The sequence below is a fragment of the Gopherus evgoodei genome, chromosome 1 (assembly GCF_007399415.2).
Source record: "Gopherus evgoodei ecotype Sinaloan lineage chromosome 1, rGopEvg1_v1.p, whole genome shotgun sequence".
Taxonomy (NCBI): domain Eukaryota; kingdom Metazoa; phylum Chordata; order Testudines; family Testudinidae; genus Gopherus; species Gopherus evgoodei.
In genome coordinates this window covers 353,279,859-353,292,707 of record NC_044322.1, presented here as the reverse complement: position 1 = coordinate 353,292,707, position 12,849 = coordinate 353,279,859, and the positions used below count along the sequence as shown (strand labels likewise).

The 12,849-nt window shown below is 42.2% G+C and overlaps 1 protein-coding gene across 1 annotated transcript in view; it reads left to right on the top strand.

Annotated features, from left to right (window-relative positions):
* Positions 1 to 12,849, top strand: part of CAMK1D (calcium/calmodulin dependent protein kinase ID) — a 404,516-nt gene that overhangs the window by 119,249 nt on the left and 272,418 nt on the right.

Genomic DNA, 12,849 nt, shown 5'->3' with positions numbered 1-12,849 from the left:
ATTGTTTTGCTTAAAGTCGCATTTTTCAGGAATATAACTACAACGTTAAGCAAGGAGTTACTATAATATAAAGTGAGCACTGTACATTTTGTATTTTGTTATGTAACTGAAATTGATATATTTGAAACTGTAGAAAAACATCCAAAAATACTTAATACATTTCAATTGGTATTCTAAATGGCAAAAAGAAAACTAGCCTTTTCTTCCTTTTTTAAAATAATTTAAAGTGTAGTCAGTCTAACAGAGGCAAGGGATTTTGATTTCATTTTTAAAAATCTTCTTTCCAACCTGACAGTGTCCTTTTAAATAAGTCAATGAGACAGGTGAACAAAAAAAGTTCTCGTGTGAGTCAATCTTGCAGCTAGCAGCTCTGAGATAAGTGACTGTCACTGCAATCAAACCATATATAACAAAGGGGAGAGAGGAAGAGTGGGGAAGGGAGCCTGTTGATGGAGAAATGAGGTGGAAAATTTGTTATTGCTGCTACTATCAAGCAGAGATAATATTAAGTAGAAAATTATCTGTTTCTTTCTGTTCGTAGGAGGAGATTAGGCCACAAAAATAGTTTTAAAAAACATCCCAACCAAATGCTATTGAATTTTGCCTTTCAAATTTACTTTTTATTTTTCTTTCTTTTGCAAGTTTTCTTGTGGGACATGCAGATGCCACTATCACACAACAATGTGTGTCAAAACTTGCATTTGACCTTCATCCATTTTTTCCCCAGCCTTTCACTGCGATTTTGTGTTCCCTCATTTCTCTTAGAAAGTGATGGTAAGACAAGAAACCCAACTTCAGTAGATGGCATTTAATAAGACAGAGTGAGATGGTCCAAATCAAGGCACCCCCAAAATTTGGGAAAAACAGATCTGGATCCAAACTTGCATTTTAAAAGCATCACCAAACAGAACATGCTGTATGGTTTGATTCTAAGTACAGATTCCATGACTCACTTAGCTGAGAGGGAGAGGTTTTCACCAGTGATAGGTGGAAACGATACTATTTTGTATTGTGATAAGAGATGAGTTAACATTAGAACCTTTTCTGTGGAGCTCTCTCCCTCAAGTGTTGGTGGTTTAGAGAAAATGGATCCTGGATCTTAGCCGGTCCCAGTTCTTTGTGGTTTGCAAAATCAACACTGGACCCTGTTCTGCTCATTGTGGAGATGGGACAAATCCCAAACCTGTGATCTGGACTTTGGTGGCTTGGATAAAAATGGAATGTGAATTTGAATCCTGGCCGTTTTTGCTAAACCAAATCCTGGTCTCCTTGGCCCATCTGTAATCACAATATGGAGAGAGAATGGAAAAAACAACAGGCCTGATTCTCCATTCTAACTACATAGGATCAAGGCAGCAACTTGCGCTTGGTTTCCCTACCACTGAGAAGAGCAGGAACTTTGCCTCTAGATCTCACTGACAGAGGGTCCCTCCTGCTTTTATATTTGCAGCCACCTGTGGAAAGTGGGTTTAGACTTCTTACTGGCAGGCAACTTGTAAGTCTCCTGAACCTTTCACGCAGATGGATAATTCTGCTTAACTTTAGGTGAGTCTTTCCCCTTAAGATATTTAATAATCCTCCTGTTATTGTAACTCATTTAATCCTTGGAATGAATCTGGCTCAGCAAGGGAAATGAAAGCTTAAATGAGAGAGTTACTTTGGATCAACAAATGTGTGGCACAAAACAGAGTGCCTTTATACCTGCATTGTTTGCACTGAGGCACATGCTTTCTAGTATTAGCAATGCCCACACACAAACCAAACCTGCAAGTCCTTGAAATGACAAACACAACTGAAGCAATGATTTTGCTGTACAAATGAGGGCAGCTCTGGAATCTGTTTGCTCATTATGGGCAGCTTAGAGATTTAACTTTGCAGAAGTCACTAACATACCTGTCATTGTACGTTGATACCAGGCTATGACAGTCCAGGACAGGATGCATTCAGTAGCTAATGGCAGATACGGCGTTGGCTTCCCTTGCAACCAGAAACCCTTTGTAATGCCTCACAGTAATATTCAGAATCTCACAAAACATTTAAGACAGTAAATTATGATGGGAAAAAAGGGAAACTGGAGTAAAGCAAACTGACATTAATAGAGATGCAGAATGAGCTCTGTTGGATTTCATTAACCATAATAACATGTTCTTTACTTAAAGAAAGAAATGAAATGCCGTGTGAAAAATGTTTGAGTGATGCACTGTGTCACTGTTGATTTCAGCACAATAATCACCAGTTTTAGGTTTTAAAGAAGGAAAAGGGGAATATGGAAGTTAGGGGCTTAATTGTTTCTTTGCATATATCGAGGACAAGAACAGATTCTAAAAGGGATTGGGCATTTATACATATAACAAGAACAGCCAGAGTTATGTTAGTAAGGATTAAAAATGCTGGGATTTGGAAGGGATACCAATGATTATGCTTCAGGGCATGAGCCAACATCTAACCAAGGAGGATTAGGAAGAAAGATTCCCTAGGGGCAGGTTACCCCTTAACAGCCTTTTGCAAAGTTTCTTGCATCTTCCTCTATAACAGCCACTCTGGGAGACAGGACACTAGACTGGACGGACCACTGTTCTGATCTAATTTCTATATGGAAATCCCTTGTGTAGGGGGCTGGAAAATCCATAGGGACAGATTCTAAATTGGTGTGAATCAGGTCCACCCGATGAGGTTTATCCTCCATGGGCTTTCCAGCAGATCACTTGCTGTCACCCCTCAGCTCAGCAAATACAATCACTGACTCACGTGTTTTCAGCTTGCCCAAAAGAGTCTTAAGAAAATAACAAGCAAACAGACTTATTCGTATTTACAGTTCCCATACCTGATTGGACAAAAGGGAAGAGATTACATTTAACTTTGTTTCTTTTACTGAGTTTGATTTAAGTGCTCAGGCTGAATGATATTATGTTTACATTCCAGGGCAAATAGAGATTTGGGCTAGCATCCATTATGGCTTTCAAATGCCTGGACAAGAAAGATAGATCCTGGCTCTAATGGGGTGGCACCCACCTCTCGTGCGCACCCCCTGGTCATGTGCATGCCTATAGTTTTCTCAATTTCTCAGCTCATGGTGCCCCCATCAGCTGCTGCACTTATTGGGTGGATCTTCAGTGACTCAGCCCTCCAGCCAAGTCACCCACAGTCAGTGTGCAAACAAACCCCTTCTTGAGTGCACTGTCCAACTGGGCCTATCTCAAAGCCCAGTAAGATCCTATAGCCCTCCCCAACTCAATCTCTTCATAGCCCAGTAGGGCCAATCCTGGTACCCCTCAATTGGCAATATCTCTGTAGCCCTCCCTGGGCTCCAGTCCTCAGTCTGACTAATAGGGCCTCTCTCAGTATTCTAGCTGGCCAGTTTACGCACAAAGATTCCTGCTCAGGGGTGGAGGAGCAACCCCCAGGGCTTCCTCCCTGGAGGCTCTTCTCCTGCCCTCTAGACCTCTGACCTCAGCTGGGTCAGTCTTAGTTCAGCCCTCTTCCAGGGGTAACAGTTCCACGTACAGTCCCTTCCCTGGGCCTGTCTAAACTCCCTTCTCTCAGGACACAGTCATCTTCTCAATGACTGTTGGGGACTGGGGAGACCCAGGCCCTCCCACTACTCCAGTCCCACCCCAGGGACCCTCTAAGTAGCAGCCATGTTCCACATCTCTTTAACTGCTTTTCCATGGGTCACTTCCCCATAGCCCATCTTAACTGAGTCTTGCCAGCCAGCCAGAAGCTATCCCCTTGCTTTCCTGGTCCTGCCAGCAACTACCTGCCTTAGCCCTTGCAGGCAGGCAGGCAGCCAGGAACACCTCTGGCTCCCCCAATCCCTGCAAGCAGAATCACCAAACTCACACTGGCCTGCAGCTCTTTTTATAGGAGCCTGCTGGGCCCTCACTGGCTGCTCCCTATAGCTTCTCTGACTGGCTGCTTCCCCTGCAGCCACTCTAGCCAGGCATGGAGGACCTGTCCATTCCTCCTTTCCCAGGATGTTGTGGCCAGATCCTGAGGCCTCCAGCAGGGGGCCTTTGGACCTAGTTCACTCCATCACACTTGCTTAAGTATTAATTGCACACGGAGTTTAAGGGTGATCTGCAGACGTACCAAAAAGAGGTTTTTACCCTGTTGTGCTTTTTAATGTATCAAAAAGGCCTGAAAAAATTGAGTGTTTTATTGGTTTGTTTTGGTAGATTTGTTTCTACGTGTTTTACCCTGTGAAAATATTAGAAATGTAGGCTGAGGTTTTCAGAGACAGGAATGGGTTACAGCCATACATCTTCCATTGAAATTAGTGGCTCTGTCCATTAATCAGTTTTGAGACTCTCAGCTGCCACATGTTAACTTTAATCTTCCTATTCTTGTTGAAGGACCCTCAGGTGGCTTGGTAGTGGTACCTTTCTTAACCTTTAAATGAAGGGACAAGACTGCTGAATCTTTAAGGAAGAAAGCTTTTCTCCCAATGTGCTAACAAAAAAATCAAAAGAATTTTAAATAATCTGAATAAAAATCACTTCTCTCAATCAATAAAATTTCACTCATATCGTTTCTCAAATATCATAAACCTCCTACTTCTCCAGCTGGCTATAGAGTCTTCTAAGATAGACAAGTATGATTTTCTGATATGAGACACAAGATAAAGAAAAATTATTATTTGGGGGAAACCTTTTGGTCTTCTTTAATTATTATTAAGAAGCCAAAAACCATGCCAAATCCTCTCCTCTACTCTAATCCTTAGCAGGTCCCCTTTAAGGTTGTGCATATCTAACTTGCAACTTCTGATTACAAATAGGCTGAACCAAAGCCCCAGTTCTCACATTTCAAAGTGTTCAGAATAGAGATCTGAATTCTGCAGTTCATGCTCATTTTTCAGCATCGATGGGCGAGGTGACCTTGCCATACAACTTTCCCTAAATTGCACAATTGCTATTTTTCAAATAAATTATTGGCTTGAGTCTGTAGCTGCTCAGTAGGTGAAATTCACGCCTTTGCAGACAGACAGCACAAGGACTATTCACTACTTAAATCTCACTTAAGCCCTAAAATATGGCTTTAGTGGGACTTCAGTTATGCATAAGCTTTACCTAATCCTTGCAGAAAGGTGAATTTCAGTCAATCTGTGAAACTTCATTGAATTTTCTTTTTTAAATTACACTGACCCTCATTCATATTATCAGATGGCTTTTTGGTGCTTTCAGTAGTAGGTGAATGGAACTCTTTCCTTGTAGACTCCTGTAACATAATTACATGTGAAACAATACAAAACTGCTACATCGGAAGATTTGGATAAATGCAGTTTCTCCAAAGCAGAGTTTCTTTAAAGAGCAAATTCTGCTCTAAAAAAATATTCTAATAGTGGCTTAATGAAGTTCCATGTTTATTATCTCAGTAATTTCCATATATTCCATACCCAGTTTACAAGTAAAAGCTGGTTGTTGTTTTTTTTTGTTTTTTTTTTTTACGGCCATTCCTGTAAACTCAGCCTGGGGTTTGAGTCAAGCTGGGTTCTTTCCTCCTCAGCCATTGTCACTCATAATAAAGAGTTTGGTGGCCAAATTATGCTCTGATAGGCCTGTGCAACCTCCATTTTCTTAACTGGGGTTGCACAGGTGTAACAGCTAACCATTCTGCCGACAATGCACAAGAAGGGGCAGAAGTGAGCTCACTCTTCCTTAGCTGGGCTGGCTCAATGGGGAGGGCTCATTTGTGTGAGTAAATATTATACCAAATACACAGAAAGAACAGATCCCTTGAGTAAGAAGGGAACTGTTTCTACACAGTTTTTTTCAGAGTAGCAGTGTGCTGTAGCATTTTATTTTTAAATAAGTAGTGGCAGTCCTATTGGTAAATCAAGATTTAAATATAAAATAGCATCCAGAGCCGATCATATCATGCAATGTCTCTGTCAAATGCTATGCCTGCCCCTCCATTTAAATGGATAAGATTCAAACACGTGAAATTTGGAAAGGCTGGATTAAAAGGTTGCATGCAATCTCTGGCTTTGCTTTTTAGAATTTTATTTATTTGTATAGTCTTCTTATCTGTTCATAAGTGGGAACTGCACTGTGTTTGATGAGGGTAATTTTTATGTATATTGTGCCTTCCTATTGGCATTTATGAATTAAACAGCAGGAGGACATACCAGCGAGAGAGCACCACTGTAGTACAATTAGCAATTTAATCATACAGAGTCAATTATGAGGCAACTGGCTTGGGGAAAATATCACAGATGTTAGAGACAAGCATAACATAGATATCATCTTTGTGCATCACTTCAGGTGGTCCCAGAACTAATTCAGGGAATCCCAATAGCATTTTATACAATGCTTCGCTCCAGGGACGAAAGGGTATTTTAAAAAAGAAAGTGTTAGGCCCGGTCCTGTTCCCAGTGATGTCGACTAGGACTTTCTCATTGGCTTCACTGGAAACTGTATGGTTATTAGTTAGGAAGTGTAACTCCACTGTCTTCCTGGTTTACACATGCGTGAGTGTGGGCAGGGGTCTCTGTCCCTTGCAATATTAGGCCACAATCCTGCCAGGAGGTACACAACAATAGTTCCCTGTGGAAAACAATGTACTTTGGGTAGTGACCACTACACCTGGGAGCGTTCACAGGACTGGGTCAGTAGAAGGCAAAACTCAGATTTAATAGTGGCGGGGAAGTGATATGACATACAAGCAATGAGTTAGGTTGTGCATCCAATTAGTGAGCATTCACCCAAGCCAGGTGTGCTTTCTGCAGTCATTCACATTATTTGTATGTGTGAGTGCTCCCCAGAGGCAGCTCTGTGTTTTTTGCTGCCCCAAGCACGGCAATCAGGCAGTCTTCGGCGGCGTTTCTGCGGCCGGTCCACTGGTGAAACGGATTCGGCGATGTTTCCTGCGGGTGATCTGATGGTCGCGCGCCTTCGGCACCCTCTGCTGAATTGCTGCTGAAGCTGCGGGACCAGCGAACCTCCCGCAGAAACACTGCCAAAGGCTGCCTGACTCCTGCCCTAATGGCGACTGGCACGCCGCCCCCCACGGTTTGCCGCCCCAGGCACGCGCTTGCTGTGCTGGTGCCTGGAACCGCCCCTGGTGCTCCCCCATGTAAGGGTTACACACACTACTCCCAAGGAATCAGCATGACGATTGGAACCCACCTGATTAGTTTCATGATATTTTAAGTAGACCGTCCCAGAATGCCCATTTCTAGCCACTGTTAGTTCCACTTAAAAACAAACATCTGTCGTCATTCTGCCCTTTTAGCTACCCAGAAGTCCCCTGCCTGCCTATTCTCCATTGCCTAGCTCTCAGGCATCGACATTTTAAAGTGCTGGGGGGTGCTCGACCCCTGGCTCTGCCCCAGACCCTGTCCCACCCCATCCTTCCCCCCAAGACCCCACCCCTGCCCCACCTCTTTCTGTCCAGTTCAGCCTCCTCCCCCGAGCATGCGGCATCCTTGATCCTCCCCCTTCCCTCCCAGCCTCCTGCTCACCGAAAAAAAAAATATTCGTGGCAGGCAGGAGGGAGGGGTATGTGCTGATCTGTGGCAAAGACACTGGGGGAGATGGAGGGAGCTCATAAGTGGCACCCACTGTTTGTTCCCCATGGGTGCTCCAGCCCTGGAGCACCCACGGAGTCGGCACCTATGGCCTAGCTGGTTGAACAACCCATTTACACTGAAATGTTGTTGTTGTATTTTAAAGAAGAGGCATTTTTCAGTTAGCTGATTAGGAATGGCAGGAACTTTCTTCTTTGTTCAGTCCTCTAAACCAGTAGTTCTCCACCTATACCATTGTGGGCCACATATGCAGCTCTCTATATGTTACTGGACCGCAACCACACAAAATATATATGCTATCTGTATGGCCCAGAGGATATCACATGGACTACAGCTGTGTGCTGTTTTGACTGCAAGTGGCCCATGGACAGCAGGTTGAGAACTACTGCTCTAAACATTTTCCTTCTCATTCAACAATAGCTCATAGACCAAAAATAATCTGGTCGAGCTTTTTGAAGTGCCATGTTCTCCTGACCACAAATTAGAAGGAAACCACTGGGAACTTCATTTGATAAATGCCCTTTATTTGGTAAAAAAAAGTCTTACCAGAGGGGATGGGTATACACAAGTTTTGTCCTAGATCGTGACTTAGGCACAGCCCTGAGACAAGGATTGCTATATAAGCTGCTGCACTTCAGAAGTCACTCCAGGAGGCATTGTGCCTCAGAGATACCCACTGGAATCACAGTTATTCCCCGATATAGCCTGGATACGGGGATTAGTAATTTACTGCTGGCCTATGCCACAAAATAGGACCTTGATTCTGTGCTAGCTCAGCTTCTCTGGTCACTCATTTCCTGTCTGCAGTAAGTGAGCAAACAGCCCTGCTTCTTCCTACCTGCCTAGAACTAAGATGGGAGTAGCCCACATAAGAGAAAAAAGAACAGGAGTACTTGTGGCACCTTAGAGACTAACACATTTATTTGGACATAAGCTTTCGTGGGCTAAAACCCACTTCATCGGATGCATGTAGTGGAAAATACAGTAGGAAGATATATATATATATAGATAGATAGATAGATAGATAGATAGATAGATATAGATATATATATATCACACACACACACAGAGAGAACTTGAAAAAATGGGTGTTGCCATACCAACTGTAACGAGACTAATCGATTAAGGTGGGCTGTTGTCAGCAGGATAAAAAAAACTTTTGTAGTGATAAATGGGTGTTGCCATACCAACTATAACAAGACTAATCAATTAAGGTGGGCTATTATCAGCAGGAGAAAAATCCCCACAACTTTTGTATCACTAACAAAAGTTTTTTTTCTCCTGCTAATGGCCCACATTAATTGATTAGTCTCATTATAGTTGGTATGGCAACACCCATTTTTTCACATTCTCTGTGTATATATATCTTCCTACTGTATTTTCCACTGCATGCATCCAATGAAATGGGTTTTAGCCCATGAAAGCTTATGCTCAAATAAATTTTTTAGTCTCTAAGGTGCCACAAGTACTCCTCATTCTTTTTGCTGATACAGGCTAACACGGCTACCACTCTGAAACCTGCCACAGAAGAGAGTAGTTCTCATTTCCCTGGAAAGGTACATAGTTCAAAACTTCAATCTAGCCCTTTTTTAGTATGCAAATATTCCAAGATAATATCAATTGTGGCTGAGTATCTTGAAAAGATTCACGTCAGAGAAACTTCGCAAGAAGATACTGTATGTTTTATGAGTTCACAAGAATTGTGTTTCCTTGTGCTTTTATTGCACATATCAGCATGTAGTCTCCTTTTGTGTGTGTTTATAATTCTGACTGGTGCTACCGAGAGTTGCACATGCATCTGAACAGGAGAGTTGCTCTGTTTCATCTCCAAACCCAGAGCTATAGAAAAAAGATATTTGTTTTTTCATCTAGATCCACCACATCACAGTCATTTTAATCAAAACTTTTAATGCTCAAGCATGTCTAATATGAATCATGCCAAATCGTTTAGTTTTATTAAGCCCTTGAGGCTGAAAATCTATATATCTTTTTATAAATGTTGTTCTGTTCCTTCTGAATCTGAAATAAATTGAGTGTTTGTTAAAGGACTGAAAACTCTAGAGGAGTTAAGCCTCCTTATTTGTCCACAGAATAAGGATAGTCCAGGAGCTGGCAGTACAAAGTTTTTCTCAGTGCATATGCTCACCCTGGAGGAGCAATCTCTAGGGTTAATAGGCAAGTTCATTTTCTATGGCTCCTTAGCACTATTGCTCATACTGTCAAGATGGATGCAGGTCCCTAGTTGTGGTTTTTGCGCTATGGATACATATCTGGATTGGGTCCACCAAACTCATTACACACTGAATGAACACCACCTGGTAACAACTTTCCTAGCACTACTGATCCTGGCTTTGAACTGGTGACATCGTGGTGGGAAGGGACCTAGACAGTTTCATTATTAATTCTTTAGTAACAACTTCTTTCTATTGTCAAGGTATTTCATTTCCCCATATACAAACACATTAAAAATGCGTCACCTTAACTGTCTTTTATGTGCAGTCTGCCCACTTCTCCCATGGCCACCCGCTCTGAATGAGTCCCTGGTCTAATGGAAGGAAGGAATGGCGCCATGGTGACAGCTGAGCCCCTGCTGTGTTTGGAATGGGGAGGACTGCATGAAGATGTTGGTGGCTCAGTTGTGCCACCGTTGTGCCCTGTGTGTTTTCTAAGTTAACTAAAAATGATGAACCTTTTATTAATTTAGGCCATTAAAAGACACTTGGTGATGCTTGTGCTTTATTCTTACTGGGTGAAATTCAGCCTCATATGGAAAGCATGCTAAAGGACCATGCACAACATAAGCTGCTCTTAAGCCATCAAAATAGACCTTCAGTGGAACTTAAGTGATGGACAGGTCTTGAACTGGCCCTTTGCGCAGAGGTCAATGTACACGTTATGTGTAATTAAAAATAAGGTTATATGTTTAAAATAATGTGGCCAGATCCTCAGCTGGTGTAAATTGATCTAGTGCTATGGAATAAATCAGCATCAATCCTTCAGTGGAGCTATGATGATATGTACTTGCTGATGATCCTGCTCATAAATTATTTGCCAATAAATAATTTTAGAACCTAGGCTTAAAATAAACAGACCTTCCCTGGTGGGAGAAAAAGAGACCTGAGTTGCTGGTTGTGCTATGGGCTGCTAAATATGTATAAGAAAGATGAAATAACTTCCACCATTACATAGAAATGAATAAACAGTAATTGTCAGTCACTCTATGCCTGTGAGGCTTTTAAACCCCCTTCCTGAAAAAATTTAAATACGAACACCTGCAAACGTCCTTGTAAAATAAGTGCTCCTCTGAAGCTTTTGCCAACAAATTGGAAAGATTTATTTCCTCATAAAGGCTTTGTTGTCAGCTCAGCCAATGTGTATTTACACTGTTTACTTTAAGTTATGTAAATGAATCCAGTGACAAATGCAGGAACCAAGAAAATGAGTTTGCTTAACCGTAGAATGCAGTGACTTAACAAAAAGTCGCTGGTTTATATGCTGAAATACTACTGCCTTTTACGTGTGTGCAACTTAGCTAAATAGGAAACGGGGCATAATTTTAATAAAGGCTCATAAAACTTTAAAGTACGGTCCTACTCTGAGAAGTGACTCTAAAAATGGAACCATCTTACTCTCCCATATGAATAGCCATACTGGATCAGACCAAAGGTCCACCTAGCCCAGCATCCTGTCTTCAGACAGTGGCCAATGCCAGGTGCCCCGGAGGGAATGAACAGAACAGATAATCATCAAGTGATCTATCCCTTGTCTCCCATTCCCAGCTTCTGGCAGAGGCTAGGGACACCATCCCTGCCCATCCTGGCTAATGGCCATTGATGTACTTATCCTCTATGAACTTATCCAGTTCTTTTTTGAATCCTGTTATAGTCTTGGCCTTCACAACATCCTCTGGCAAAGAGTTCCACAAACTGACGGAGCTTTGTGTGAAAAAATCCTTCCCCTATATGTTTGCTGTGTATAGTCACACTTTGTTCTGCTTTCTGTAGTGAAAAATTAAATTTTGCTGCTCTTGCTCCTGACTGCCTTGTGGATCTAACGAAGCCGTGGGAGAATGAACTGAATTCCATTCTGGCTTGTGCATCATCAGCAGACTTGTTAATGAAGTTCCCTTTACAGGACTGTCTCTACAATCTCAGCAACACCTCTACGACCTCACTAAAGCTAAGGCTGCGTGTGCAGGACTGGAACAGACTACACTATTTTTTTTACTTGTAAAATGAGCAAATTTGATATGGAGCCACCAAGACAAGATCAGTGTGGAATGATGCCATTTTCACAAAGTCACTTTTCAGAGCAAACCACATTTAAATACATATAACGGATGATATGTATTTGGGGGACAGTCACTCAGTAACACAAGAGAGAGATACTTGGAAGCAATAATGCTGAAAAAGGTCTGTGGGAACAGTGGACAGCCAAGTGCACATGAGCTTGTAATGCAGATTCTCAAGGAGGAAGGATGGCCATGTGGTTAGGAAACTAGGCTGAATGACCTGAGTTCAAGATCCTGATCTATTACAGAGTCTTTTTTTAAAACCTCAGTCTCAGTCTCTCAGTGCTTTAGTTCCCATTCTGTCAAATGGGTGTTATATCACTTCCCAACCTCACAGGGGTATTATGAGGTAAATACATTAAAGACTGGTAGCTGCTCAGCTATTGTAGTAATGGGGGTTGGATAAGTACCCTAGATAGACAGAGCAAGCCTCAACCATAAAACAGAAGGGACCTCTGTGACTTTTGGGGCTGCATTCACTGAATCATCATGTCTCAGACCTGAGAAGTGATACTTCCCTCCATACAGAACATTAGTGAGGCTGGCATATACAATTTTGCCTTCCCTTCTGGGCACAACAGTATGAGAAAGGTGCCAACAAACTGTAGGGATTTCAAAGCAAAGTGAATGAAGGCCGAAGGAACTGGCTTCTGAGGAGAGGTGGTGAGAAACAGCTACCTGATCTCATGATGATGCAAGTGTTTGAAGGATGTAAATTTAGAGAAAGGAGAGAAATTGTTCAGTGTGATCCAAGAGGCTATCATCAAGTCAAGGGATAAAATGAATCTGAGAGATATTTAAACTGAGTAGTGGCAAATATCTTGCAATGGTTAGGTCTGTTGGAAAGGGCCACCTGGTCTGCACCAGCAAGCCCCATCATATGGATCATTTAAAACCAGATTAAAGAAAGACATTGCACAAATTCCATAGGGACTAATCCTCCTCTGGCAGGGGAAAGGAGCAGATAATCTAATATGGTATTTTCTTCACTAAATTCCCTCACTTACCTTTTCAGGTGCTGACTTACTGATAA